The 12,485-nt window shown below is 43.9% G+C and overlaps 1 protein-coding gene across 1 annotated transcript in view; it reads right to left on the reverse strand.

Moving 5' to 3' along the window:
• The window catches only part of RBM6 (RNA binding motif protein 6), a 104,067-nt gene extending 96,196 nt beyond the window's left edge, over positions 1-7,871 (reverse strand). Inside the window, exon 1 of the mRNA XM_040628783.1 lies at positions 7,677-7,871. The gene's annotated coding sequence lies outside the window, so the exon portion shown is untranslated. The remainder of the gene's footprint in view (positions 1-7,676) is intronic.
• Between the last annotated feature and the right edge of the window lie 4,614 nt (positions 7,872-12,485).

Genomic DNA, 12,485 nt, shown 5'->3' on the forward strand with positions numbered 1-12,485 from the left:
AGGTAATTGGGTCATGAGAGTGGAGCCCTCATGAATGGGATTAGTGCCCTTATAAGAAAAGACAAAAGAAATTATTTCTCTCTCAGCCATATAAAGATACAGCAAGAAGGCAGCTGTCTGCAAACCAAAAGGATCTTCACCAGGAACCAAATCAGAAGGTACTTTGACCTTGAACTTCCCTGCCTCCAGAACTGTGAGAAATAAATTTTTACTGTTCCAGTCACCCAGTCCACATTACTTTGTTATAGCAGCCAAAGCTGACTAGACATGGGCAAATGCATCTATTCCCAATTTAATCACAATAACTACCATCTCTACAATGATAATTTCCACATCTCTATCTTCTGCCTAGACTTCGCCTGTAAAGTCCAAATTGCCTGCCAGAAATCACCACTTGGCTATCTCATAGGAATCTCAAAGTCATGTAAAAATTAGACTTTATTACTGCAGGCAGACATTTAAATACTTCATTAGAAATGCTTTTTCTTATAAATAGTAATTTCCAGGGGCGCCAGAGTGGCTCAGTCGGTTAAGTGTCTGCCTTCAGCTTCGGTCATGATCTCAGGATCCTGGGATCAAGTCCCAAGTCGGGCTCCCTGCTCAACAGAGAAGCTGCTTCTCCCGCTCCTGCTCCCCCTGCTTGTGTGCACACATCCTCTCTAATAAATAAATAAATCGGGGTGCCTGGGTGGCTCAGTCGTTGGGCGTCTGCCTTCAGCTTGGGGCGTGATCCCAGAGTCCTAGGATCAAGCCCCGTGTTGGGCTCCCTGCTCTGCTGGGAGCCTGCTTCCTCCTCTCCCACTCCCCCTGCTTGTGTTCCCTCTCTTGCTGGCCGTCTTTCACTCTGTCAGATGAATAAATAAAATCTTTAAAAATAAATAAATAAATAATCTTTTTAATAAATAAATAAACAGAAATTCCCCAGGGTTTAAATATTCTTATACCTGGTTCCTTATACCAGCAAATTACAGCCAGGCTCCTAGTTCAAGAGTGAGTTTTGTAAGGCAGTACAGTGTAGTGGAAAACGGCTAAAAGTGCCACCTCTGGACATACTCTGCTTAGGTTCAGAGATAGACTGCCTGAAGGTAAATCTTGTCTCTGCCACACCACGGGACCTTAATCAGTTTACTTATATGTAAAGTCAGTATAAAGCTAATGTCTACTTCATATAGTTATCCGAATAAAATGACAACGCAAATCCATTAGAACAGTGGCCAATAAGTAAGATGCTTGGTAAATGTTAGCTATTATTACTTTAAAAGTTTATTTCAAAAATCATTGAGATTTGGAATGCATCTCAAATCAGATTTGGCTAAATGATTGACATTAAAAAATCTAATTTGCCAATTAGATTATATGGCATTTCGATAAATTAAGTCTGCAGCTCCAAGGTCTATATCTATAAAGCATGCACACAGTATATATTATGCCAGAAAATACATCCTTTGCAGCCATTTATGATAGAAATGTTAAGGCACTAATGCTGACTTAAAAATGTGCAAGGTGGTATTAAGTTTTTCAAAATTTTAGGAGGAAAAAAATTTTTTTTTAATTTTAGGCAGTCCAAGAATAAAATGATTTCAAGACCACTGGCCTAGTGCATGTGTTTTATTTTTATTTTTTTAAAGATTTTATTTATTTGACAGAGAGAGAGCACAAGCAGGGGGAGTGGCAGGATGAGGAAGAAGCAGACTCCCCGCTGAGCAAGAAGCCCTATGCAGGGCTTGATCCCAGGACCCCAGGATCATGACCTGAGCCAAAAGCAGACACTTAAACCAACTGACCCACCCAGGCGCCCCACAGCGCATATGTTTTAGAGTCAGAAGGCCTGGGTTTGACTTTACGCCAGTTAGAATGGCAAAAATAGACAAGGCAAGAAACAACAATTGTTGGAGAAGATGTGGAGAAAGGGGATCCCTCCTACATTGTTGGTGGGAATGCAAGTTGGTACAGCCACTCTGGAAAACAGTGTGGAGGTCCCTTAAAAAGTTAAAAATTGAGCTACCCTATGACCCAGCCATTGCACTACCGGATATTTACCCCAAAGATACAGACGTAGTGAAGAGAAGGGCCATATGTTTTTTTGTTTTTTTTTTTTTAAGATTTTTTTATTTATTTATGTGACAGAGAGACAGCCAGCGAGAGAGGGAACACAGCAGGGGGAGTGGGAGAGGAAGAAGCAGGCTCCCAGCAGAGGAGCCCGATGTGGGACTCGATCCCGGAACGCCGGGATCACGCCCTGAGCCGGAGGCAGACGCTTTAACGACTGCGCTACCCAGGCGCCCCATGTTTTTTAATAAGAAAAAGCATTTCTATGAACACCCCAATGTTCATAGCAGCATTGTCCACAATAGCCAAAGCATGGAAGGAACCGAGATGCCCTTCAACAGATGACTGGATTAAGAAGTTGTGGTCCATATACACAATGGAATGTTACTCAGCTATCAGAAAGAACGAATTCTCAACATTTGCTGCAACATGGATGGCACTGGAGGAGATAATGCTAAGTGAAATAAGTCAAGCAGAGAAAGACAATTATCATATGATTTCTCTCATCTATGGAACATAAGAACTAGGAAGATTGGTAGGGGAAGAAAGAGATAAAGAAAGGGGGGGTAATCAGAAGGGGGAATGAAGCATGAGAGACTATGGACTATGAGAAACAAACTGAAGGCCTCAGAGGGGGGTGGGGGAATGGGATAGACTGGTGATGGGTAGTAAGGAGGGCACGTATTGCATGGTGCACTGGATGTTATACGCAACTAATGAATCACCAAACTTTACATCGGAAACCAGGGATGTACTGTATGGTGACTAACATAATTAAAAAAATATTAAAAAAAAAAAAAAAGAAGGCCTGGGTTTGAATCAAAACTCCAGTTTTCTAACTACTGCACCTTCGATGAGTTATTGAACTTCTGTATGTCTCAAAGCTCTCCTATACGATAGGAATAATGGCACCTACCTCATATGATTACTATCAGGAGTAAATAAGATCATGCGTAAGAAGCAATCATATTCATAGCCCCATTGTTCATAACAGCCCCAAACTGGAAATAAGTTCAAATGTCCATCGGTAAGTGAATGGCTGAACCAAAGGAAATATACCATAAAAAAGAATGCAACAACATGGATGAACCTCAAAAAACATCACAAGTGAAAGAAGCCAGACACAGAAGACTGAGAATTGTATAATTCCAATTATATGAAATTTCTAGAAAACATAAGACTACAGAGACAGAAAGCAAATCAGTAGATACTAGGACTTGCAGTTGGAGAAGTGGGGATAAACAACGAACAGAAATAAGGAATGTTTTGAGGTGCTGGAAACAGTGGTGATGATTACATCAAACTGAACACTTACAATGAAGGAATTTTATGATATGTAAACTATGTCTCCAAAAAAAAGTTTTGAAGAATTTTAAAACAATGTAATAAATATTATTACTACTGCTACTATGCTCAGGTTTTTAAAATCATAGTAACATTAAGCTGGAAAGGACCTGAGTATGTCTAATCCTACTCTCCAAAATGAGAATGATAAAGACAAGCATAGCTGAGTGCTGACTCTACCAGTTAAGCACTTCACACGGGTTGTCTCATTTAATCATCGCAAGTCCTCTGTAAGATAAACTCAGTTACTATTCCCACTTTACAGACCATGCAACTGAGGCTCAAATAGGTTGAGACTCGACCCAAAACAATATAACTAATATGAGAAAAAAACCAGTATGCAAACTCAAGACCATGTGACTCTAAAGCCAATGCTTAGAAAAAATCCATCCTGAAATTCATACGGAATTTCAAAAGACTCGGAATAGCCAAAACAATCTTGAAAAAGAACATAGTTGGAGGAGACACACTTCCCGATTTCAAAACTTACTACAAAACTACAGTTATCAAAACAGTGTGGTATTGGTATAAGGACAAACATACAAATCAGTGGAATAGAGAAACCAGAAATAAATTCTTACACATATGGTCAGGATATTTTCAACAGGGGTGCCAACACTATCAAGGGGAAAAGACAGCCTTTTCAACAAATACTCATAGGAAAACTGGATATCCAAGTGCAAAAAAATGAAGTGCAACCTTTACCTTACACCACATAACAAAATTATCTCAAAATGGATCAAAGACCTAAATGTAAGTGCTAAAACTATAAAAGTCTTACAATAATAGGGGAAAAGCTTCATGCATTGGATTTGGAATGATCTCTTGGCTCTGACACCAAAGGCACAGTCAACAAAAGAAAAACAGGCAAACTGGACTTCATCAAAATGAAAAACTTCTGCAACACTATCAATAGAGTAAAAAGCCACCCCACAGATTGGGAGAAAATATCTACAAGTCACGCATCTGATAAAAGATTAATATCCAAATATGCACATGCCCATGTTCATAGCAGCATGATTCACAATAGCCAAAAGGTGGAAACATAGTTGTCTACCAAAAATGAAGAGATAAACAAAACGTGGTGTATTCACACCAATGGAATATTTATTCAGCCATAAAAGAGAATGAATATGTCAATTATATCTCAATTTTTAAAATATATTTTTTGTAATTTTTTTTAAAGATTTTTTATTTACTTATTTGACAGAGATAGAGACAGCCAGCGAGAGAGGGAACACAAGCAGGGGGAGTGGGAGAGGAAGAAGCAGGCTCATAGCGGAGGAGCCTGACGTGGGGCTCGACCCCATAACGCTGGGATCACGCCCTGAGCCAAAGGCAGACGCTTAACGACTGCGCCACTCAGGTGCCCCTATTTTTTGTAATTTTTTAAAAAAGGGATGGAGTTTGGGGTACCTGACTGGCTCAGTAGAAGACTGACCAACTCTTAATCTCGGGGTTGTAAGTTTGAGCCCCATGTTGGGTGTAGAGATAAATAAATAAACTAAAAAAAAAGAATGAAGTTTAGATACATGCTATGACATGAATGGACCATGAAAACGTTATGGTAAGTGAAATAGGTCAAACATGAAGGGACATACTGTAGGACTTCACTTATATGGGATATCTAGAACAGGCAAATTCACAGTGATTTCATACTATAAATTAGAGGTCACTAGGGGCTGAAGGGAAGAAACAATGAGGGTTACTTGCTTAATGGATAGAGTTTCTGTTTGGGGTGATGAAAAAGTTTTAGAAATAAACAGTGGTGATGGTTACACTACACTGTGTATGTAAGTAATGCACTGAATATTACAATTAAAAATGGCTTAGGGGCACCTGGCTGGCTCAATCAGAAAAGTGTGTGGCTCTTGATCTCCGGGTAATGAGTTCCAGCCCATGGCGGGTGTAGAGATTCCTTAAATAAATAAACTTTTAAAAAAAATCAAAAGAAATGGTTTAAATAGCAAATTTTGTTACAACATATGTAACAAAATGTATTTACCACAACTTTGTAAAGAAATTAGCAATGTAATATATAAAAAGCATCGAATTATACACGTTAAATGGTTAATTGCATGGCATATGAATTACGAATTATATCTCAACAAGGCTGTTTAAACAAAAAAGACAACAGTGGTAGCTAACATTTAGTGAACACTTTCTGCACACCTGGCACTGTTCTAAGGGCATTACATAAACCTCACAACAACCTCATTTCACATATGAGGAAACTCAAGTAATTTATTCCATGTCACTAAATTATTGAAGGAGTCAAGATTTCAAAATCTATCAGATTCTAGAGCTCCCCCAGTTACCCACTCTGCTATTCTGAGCCCCACAGCATGACAGCAGGGCTTAAAATGCATTCAACAGATGCCCCATTAACTAAGTGAATGAAATGAAGAAGGTATTGTGGGAGTGTGGCAGAAAAATTCCTTTTTTTTTTTTAAGATTTATTTATTTATTTATTCGACAGAGATAGAGACAGCCAGCGAGAGAGGGAACACAAGTAGGGGGAGTGGGAGAGGAAGAAGCAGGCTCATAGCGGAAGAGCCTGATGTGGGGCTCGATCCCATAACGCCGGGATCACGCCCTGAGCCGAAGGCAGACGCTTAACCACTGTGCCACCCAGGCGCCCCAGAAAAATTAATTCTAAGCACTTGGTATATGGCTAAAAAAAAGTCCACCAAGGAATGACTTATGATCTTTAAAATTTCAGATCTTTCCGATAGTTTTATTTTATTTTTTTAATTTTATTTATTTGACAGAGAGAGACAGAGAGGGAACACAAGCAAGGGGAGTGTAACAGGGAGAGGCAGGCTTCCCGCCGAGCAAGGACCCCGATGCAAGGCTCGATCCCAGGAACCTGGGATCATGACCTGAGCCGAAGGCAGCTGCTTAACGGCTGAGCCACCCAGGCGTACCACCGATAGTTTTAATTTTAATACAACCCTGAATCTGATTATTAACGGTTTACATATTTAAACATTGGCACAAGACTATAACTTTTCTCAAGTATCTGCAATAAGAGAGTTCACTTAGTAACACACACTCACCTCCCTAACCCAGGCCTTGGCAAGTCTCCTCTGAAAGGCTACAACAACCTAGGTTCCTAAAGCCAACAAAAATAAACCCAAGTCTGGTAACAGAATTCTATGAAGAAGGGTGCTACAGATATCCAGAAGAGATCTAGTACCTTCCCTATAGGTTAAGTACCTAGTTAGGTGCTAATTAATGAGACCAGATTCAGGTCCAACTTGTCTTTCACATGCCATTAGTTACTTTATACATTGCCAGTCCTACCGTCACTCATCAGTTCTTCGTACCTCTCCTTACAGTCCTCACAAGTTTGCTGATGTTGACATCATAAACTATTCACACTGGTGGCATTACTCAACAGGAAGCTGAAAACTAACAAACCCAGGGTACAATCCAGAGTTCAGAAAATGACCCAAGTGACCAGGTGCATCACTCTACTGAACTCCTTCACTTACATCCAGCAACTCTGACCTTCACATGCAAAACCTGGAACATGCAAAAAATACCATTACCCTTAAAGTTTATGTACCTTACAAAACATGGCCCTTTCTTTTTACTAAAAAAAGGACTTCTAGAGTTGAATCCAGTAGCATATCAATACTTAAGTTAGGAGAAAAACACAGATTTACAACGCCAAAAGAAAGAAATACGAAGAAACATCCCTCCTCCCACATTCTCCCAACGGGCGCAGAACCCACCAGACCACTCCCCGCCTCCAGGTTCTACAGCCCCGCGTGCCGGGCTCCGAGCTCTCACACCCTGTGGTCCAGCCGAGCCTACTTGTGTTTGGCTAGGTCTAAGGACGAGGCTACGTGCTAGGTACAAGAAGGCCTCCCTCTCGAGCGATGCCTCAGAACTGGATCAGATTCCTGCAAAAGCAGGGGAAAAGGCGGAAGAAAGGGCCCGCCTGAGGCTCCGCAGACCAGAAGCACCAAACCGTAACCACGCGCCAGCCCCCTACCCCACAGCCGACAGCCCCAAGGCTGGACCGGTAATTCTACCGCCGCGCTGGGCCCCGCCCCGGGCCCGCGACCGTTCCGGGGCGTTCCTCCCGAGGGCGGCGCCTCCCTCACCACACCGCCACTTGGCTCTCGTCTTCGCGAGCGAGGCCGCGGCCGCCCCGCGACACCGAAGCCGCAGCTTCCAAGGCCTCGCGGACCCGCGACTTCTATAGCGGCCTGGCAGGCCGGCTCCTTCCCCGCAGGCTCCGGCACGCCCTCTCTACAGTCCCAGGCCCTTACCGAGGCAGCGCGGCCTCCGCGGCCCGCTCCTCCTAATTCTCAGCCGCCGCCACCGACCCAGCGTCGCGGAGACCGGAACTTCCTCCGCGCCAGGCCGCTGCCTCCACAAAGGCGCCGCGCCGCCGCCTTCAGCGCTCGGCCCGCCGGGAGATAGAGTACAGCGGCAGGTCGCGCTGACTCCACTCCCGCCGTGCCTCGCGCGTGGTGGGGTGGGCGGGGCCGCCTACGGCAGCGGGGCGTGAGGGCACGCTGCTCGCTGGCGTCCAATGGGAGGGCGTGCTTCCCCAGGTCCGCGGGGCCTGCCGGGGGTTGTGGTTTAGGCCCTGGCTCGTCTTCCGGTGCTGTCTTTAGAGTTGAGCAAGACTTGCAGTCGGCGGTTGCCTTGGCTTCGAGTTTTACATCCCACCAGAAGCGCAAATCAGGCCTTGGTCTGCCTAGTTCGAGGACGCTTTCTTTCTCGTCATTGTGAAGGCAATGGAAGGGAGACTTCTCCAGCCTAAGCCTTCCGGGGAAGTGGTTGTTGGCCCACACAAGCGCCTGACTCCTGACCCCCTCAGTCTAGGAGCGTAGCCCTTTTTGCCCAAGACCCGAGGATAGGTGCGAGGGAAGCACTTGAATTAGAGAAGCAGTAGTCAGAGAGGCTCGTCCCCTTTTCCTTCTGAGGGGGTTTCCGAGTTAGGCATCCCCCACTCAATACCAAGCAAATACCACCTATGCTTAAGGTTCAGTAGCTCTACCTATGAGGGAAAATCCACCCAGCTTCCACAGGGCCTTGCTAGATCTCAGGCAATATATCTGGCCAAGAGTGACGTGCGAGGTCTCAGAACTGGAAGGTTATCTGCACATCTCCCAATCTAGCGGAAATGCTTTCAGTTTGCAGCTCACTTCCAGAATCTCCTTACAGTTAATCTTCAAATGGCAAGCTCCAAGTTTCCAAGTGGGTTATCTACACTATTAATATGCTTGCTGGTTCCGGCCACCTGGTGTCTCTACCAGTGGACCCTTAGGAAAGGTACCATGATGTTGTAGCCTAAATTCAACATCATGGGATCAAAGGAATTTGCTGCAAGAAAAGCCTATGAAGCATTCTAAAGTAAAGAAATCCTTATCTGCAGACAAAGGAGGTTGTTGGGTTAAGTAGTCTTTAAAATTATCATCCCACTTTTCAGGCATCTTTTCTGGAAGTCATTCCTTCATTCAAGAACTGTGTGTGTGTGTGTGTGTGTGTGTGTGTGTGTGTGTGCGCGCGCGCGCGCCAGGCACCGTATCAGATGCTGGGGATACAGGAACAAACAGCTGATAAAATTTACTGCCCTACTGGAGATGAGGTTGGGGTAGTTATTGAAAATGGACGACATGGGGCGCCTGGGTGCTTCAGCGGTTAAGCGTCTGCCTTTAGCTCAGGGCGTGATCCCGGCGTTACGGGATCGAGCCCCACATCAGGCTCTTCTGCTATGAGCCTGCTTCTTCCTCTCCCACTCCCCCTGCTTGGGTTTCCTCTCTCGCTGGCCATCTCTATCTCTGTCAAATAAATAAATAAAATCTTTAAAAAAAAAGAAAAAGAAAATGGACGACAAACTAAACAAGATATACAGTCTCAGCTGAAATGAGTTTGGTTTCTGTAAGGAGGGTGATGGAAAGCCATCAGAGGGCTCTAAATAGAATAATATCATAACTTGGTGTCCATGTTAATACGATCCCTCTGGCTGCTGTGTGGAAATAGGCTAAAGGTAGGAAGGGCAGAAGCAGTGCAGCTGGTTAGGAGTCTGCTGTAATAATGCAACCACAGAAGGATGGTACTTGTACCTGTGTGGCAACAGTAGAAATAGGAGACATGGACTCGGGTGAGGGCAGAGAGAGAAGAATGTGGGCGAAGCAGTTTTGGTAAGAAGAGCAGGAGCTCAGTTTGTGGTAGGTTGAAATTTTGATGCCTAGCATTCAAGTGAGATGTGGAATTGGTAGTTGGATACATCAGTCTGGAATTCAGGGTAAAAGGTTAGTGTTAGAGATGCAAATCTGGGAGGTATCAGCATATTGCTGGTGCCAGTATCTGAAGCCATGGGCTTGGATGAAGTGACAGAGGGAATGAGGGAGTGAGTGTAGACAAGAGAGCAGAGTTCCAGCCCTGAGCCCGGGGCACACCAGCGCTAAGAGGTTGCAAGGAAGAGGAGGAACAACTACACAGAACTGTGAGTACTTTGACTTTGCTTCCCAAACTGGACAATTGTTGGTGGATCTCTTCCTTATCAAATAGTACTTTGTCCTCTAAAGCGGTAAACCATATTAAGGAACTAATCTAGCCTTACACCCAATCTCCTTGGGTAATAATAATTGCTACTCTTTATCAAACGATATGGCTGGCTTTATGCTGGAACTTCATTATCTCATTTAACTTTTATAATAATCATATGAGGAAACCCCTTTTATAGTTAAGGAAACCAAAGACCAGAAAAATTAAGTAATTCCTGCAGCTGGAAAGTAGAGGGTGGGCGATTCCAACCCAGGTCAGTCCTATTCCAAGGCTTATGTCCCTGACTACTTTCCCCTTTTCCTTAAGGTTATTATTGAGGGTTTTCAGAGGAATTATAAGGAATTTTCTCTTTTTTTAACTTACAAGGGCCCATAGTACTTGTAAGTTTGTTTTTACTGCCTAAGAGCAGGAAATATGAACTATTTAGAAGAGCTGATCCGAGCAGCACCTTCGCGTGGAATGCGGTGGACAAGGTCTAGTCAGGGAGATGCACCCACTTTCAGCTGCTAAATCCTTACAGGGGAGGACTCAGCAAAGAGAAAGACCATGTCATGTCTGTTGCTCCGTGTTGCCTTGGTCTCATTTGGGGCCGTGGCTCTCCAGCGTGGAAAGTAAGACTTGATCAAATGTTAAAATGAGAGACAGGAACCAGGAGAGATACAGGTGATACAAGACCACAGATGAAATTTCCCAGCAGAGCAGAAAACCCAGCTGTCTTACCAGGAGCCGCCAAGTAACAAAAGCAGGAAGGAAAACTTCAGATTTTCCAGGGAAGGATTGAGTGTTCTTATTATTAGCTCAAAATAACTTCCTACCAGGTAGCTTGTATTTGTAGGAGGGGGAAATGGCTGAAGGAGCTGAAAGGGACATAAGGGGATTTTCCCCTTGTCACACACGTAAGATAGCAACAGGGCTGGGAGCAGATCCCAGCCTCAGGCACAATCAGGCATTTTCACCTTAGCCAGGACCTCCTCACCTGCTCGCAGCACCTCAGGTTCTGAAATGTGCGCTAAGGCTATGAAAGAAAATAAATCTGGGGAAGAACAGAGGTCTTATTTTATCATCATTTTAACTACTATTGCTGTGGAGGTGACATGCTGGATCCATGAAAATCATGGGCCCAGACAAAACAGAAAGCGGAGATGTAGAAGAGCCCCTGACCTGGCGGGTGACAGAAGGTGCAGGGTATTTTGTTATTCGTGGCAATGCCCAAAATTTGCAGGGCAGCCCAGCAATCCTGGGATGGGCATTTATTATTACTCCAAAAGACTAAGATTTATTTCTCGGTAATTTCCTATTTATTTACTAAGTAGGCTCCACACCCAGCCCGGAGCCAGACGTGGCAAACCTGAGATCAAAACCCGAGCTGAAATCAAGAATCATCGGTCGCCCAACCGACTGAGCCACCCAGGCACCCCTATTTCTTCGTAATTTCTATCAGCAGAAAGTGACCTATAGAAAAGGGTTTCCCCAACATTCAAATATAAGTCAATGAGTGGACTAAAACAGAGTTTGGAATAACCACCTTAAAATGTTTTACTAAGTAGCCACGGTGTTTTGCCATGTGAGAGTGTCCTAGGCACAAGTCTTAGCCAGAAACCCATGGGGCATGTAGCTACTTGCTTGGTTAAGTAGATGCTTACCCCTGAACAACCTAGGGGTTAGGGGCACAAACCACCTCCCCGCTATGGAGTTGAAAATCCATGTAAAACTTTTGACTCCTCCAAAACGTAACTACTTAACGGTGAGAACCATGAGAGGTCACCTTTTACTTGTGATAAGAAATTTACCAGAGAGACTAACTGCTCACAAGGAGATGATTAGTGGATACTAGCAACACTTGAGCTCACCACAAAAGCAACAGGAGGTGGCTACTTAATTATTACAGTAGTACAGTATGTTCTATAGTTAATTGTATGCAGTTACAATCTAATACAGCATCTTTACACTTGTTCACATTTCCACAGCAAATGGCACCATGTACAGTCTACAAGTATTTGTGTGGGGGAGTTTAATAAATGTTGACTTTTTATAATAGATTTGTGTATATTTTATGGTAGTAAATAAGATGGACTAGTATGTACATATATTTTATGCATTCATCACATACCTTTTTCTTACTTTTTTTTTTTTATATTTCTAGGCTATGTGGTGCATCTGCAAGTTTTTTCAAATTGTCGCAAATCCAGGGCTCGTGGGTGGCTCAGACAGTTGAGTGTCTGCTTTCAGCTCAGGTCATGATCAGAGGAGCCCAGCCTGGAGCCCTGTGTCAGGCTCCATCCTCAGCAGGGAGTCTGCTTCTCCCTCTCCTGCTGCCCCTCCCCCCATGTGTGCTCATTATCTCTCTCTAATAAATCAATAAAATCTTTGTTTTTTAAGATTTCATTTATTTATTTGACAGAGAGGGAGAGGGAGAGAGCACGAGCCAGGGGGAGAGCCAGAGGGAGAGGGAGAAGCAGACTTTCCGCTGAACAGGGAGCCTGACACAGGGCTGGATCCGGGAACCCCGTGATAATGACCTGAACCAAAGGCAGATGCCTAACCGACTGAGTCACCCA

This window comes from Ursus maritimus, unplaced genomic scaffold, assembly GCF_017311325.1.
Source record: "Ursus maritimus isolate PB19 unplaced genomic scaffold, ASM1731132v1 scaffold_14, whole genome shotgun sequence".
NCBI classification, from domain to species: domain Eukaryota; kingdom Metazoa; phylum Chordata; class Mammalia; order Carnivora; family Ursidae; genus Ursus; species Ursus maritimus.